The sequence below is a fragment of the Mustela lutreola genome, chromosome 10, assembly GCF_030435805.1.
Source record: "Mustela lutreola isolate mMusLut2 chromosome 10, mMusLut2.pri, whole genome shotgun sequence".
Classification (NCBI taxonomy): Eukaryota; Metazoa; Chordata; class Mammalia; order Carnivora; family Mustelidae; genus Mustela; species Mustela lutreola.
This window is the reverse complement of record NC_081299.1, coordinates 108,866,385-108,868,657: the sequence shown is the minus strand read 5'-3', so window position 1 is coordinate 108,868,657 and position 2,273 is coordinate 108,866,385.

The window sequence follows — 2,273 nt, the reverse complement described above, 5'->3', positions numbered from 1 at the left end:
GCTGCCTCGAACATGCCTGTTCAGAAATAGAAAAGGGGGCGGGGAAGACGCGTTTGGAAGCTGGGGAGGGAGGAGAGGATGAAGGGAGGATCCTACGGGTGGGAGGAGGGGCCAATGTTCGTGAGGTTAAGAGGTAGCGTTTGCGAGGCTAGGGAACCCAGAAGGTAGTAAAATTTACTGGATAAGGGAAAGGGGCTGCTGTCCTAGAGCGGAGACCGGCAGGTCCGTAGGCGGGTGCGGGTGCCCTGTTAGAAAGGAAGTACAGACACGTCCGGTACTTCCATAAGTACCCGAATATGCAAATTATATGTAAATGAGCCAGTTTGTGTTAGCAACCAAGTAACCATAATTGCTGTGAGTGGCTTCCCCCCCACCCCGCCTATTCCACAAGACTCTCTTAGTAAATTAGGCTGTGGGATGGCAGGCCCGGCGGGGAGCGGAGAAAGAGAAAGAGCGGGCGGGGAAGATGGTTACCCTCACCACCCTTTTCGTACTCATGTTTAAGGACGCTGCCAAGATTACGCCCCTTATCGCTTCGAGAATGGCGCGGTCCAACCGCGTCAGTCTTTCGCCGTTAGCGGCGCGACTCGAGGCCGTGGTGCTGCCTCCGAGGTCACCGCCTACCTGGGTAGGCTTTGGCCTCCAGCCTCCGGACGTCGATTCCTCCAGGAAGGGGCTGGACAGAGCCAGCGCAAGGTCGGGAGAGGTGAGTGACCGTAACCCCTTCTTCCAAACAAGAACAAACCATGTACAGCTAAACAAATAAAAACACGCCCTGAAGCTGGACCTGTGGTTTGAGTTTTGTGTATTTGTCAGTATTATTGATTGGGAGCCCTCTCCCTCAGAATCTCTGTCCCAATCCTCATAGGGCTTTACTTAATATTAACGTTGAGGCTAGATTTCTAAGGCTAGCCCAGGGAAGGTGGATGCCACCTTCCCTGCCACTTAAGGTCTGTTTGATTTGGGAGGACTGAAGTAACCTCTTTGAACCTCAGTTTCTATGTCTGCAAAGTGGATCCATGAATATTAACACTTTACAGGGTTTTGTGAGGATTAAAAGGGAATACAGATTACAGCCATAGCACTTTACAGCCATAGCACTACATTACTATTATTGGGACAATAATATAGAACGATGAAAGAAAAGGGTCACTGCTTTTGTTTTGTTTTTTGAAGACAAGGTTGTTATGACATTCTGCTTTTTAAAAAGATTTTATTTATTTATTTATCAGAGATGGGGAGAGAGAGAGAGAGAGAGCGAGCGCCCACAAGTTGGCAGAGTGGCAGGCAGAGGCAGAGAGAGAAGCAGGCTCCCTGCGGCTCAACGGACTGAGCCACAGGCATCCCTGCTTTTGTATTTAATGTGAAGGCAGAATAGAATGAATTTCCAGAATAATCAGGAAATTAAAGAAGAAATTTTAAGAATGCATGGAAGCAGGGCACCTGGGTGGCTCAGCCGGTTAAAGCCTCTGCCTTCTGCTCTGGTCATGATCCCAGGGTCCTGGGATCCAGCCCTGCATTGGGCTTTGTGCTCAGCAGGGAGCCTATTCCCCCCCCCCATGCCCCACCTGCCCCTCTGCCTACTTGTGATCTTGTGATCTCTGTCAAATAAATAAAATCTTTTAAAAGATAAAAGTACATGGAGGCAAAAGGGAGGCAGAATAAAAAGTAGTAGCATGATTAGGGGCACGTGGGTGGCTCAGTTGGTTAAGCCTCTGCCTTCCGTTCAGGTCATGATCTCAGGGTCCTGAGATAGAGCCCCACATCCGGCTCTCTGCTCAACGGGAAGCCTGTCCCCCGCCCCCCACCCTACACCCCTGTCTGCCTGCCTTTCTGCAAACTTGTGACCTCTCTCTCTGTCAAATAAATAAATAAAATCTTAAAAAAAGGAGCATGATTAATACAGAAGGCCTAGCCACTCAGTATATGGCGAATGAATGTGTGGAAGACCTCTGAAAAATACTGCAAACCAAGTATTAGAAGAAATATTGGGCAGGATCCAGCAGAACAAAAAAGAGGAGAGAGCATTCTGAAGACTAAAAAATTGTATGTTGAAGAATAGAAATACAGGAATTTGCTTGAATCATGAGGAGAGGGAAAGCTGATAAACTAGGTTAAAGCGGGAGTACAGTAGTGAAAGATGAGCAGAGAAAGTGGGCAAGAGTGCCAAAGATAGTTTGAATTTGTCACCACTGGTCTGGAGCAGGAATCACCAGTCCACCTGTCAGGTCCTATAACTTGTGGCCAGCTCCCAATCTGCTGTCAGGGTCAAG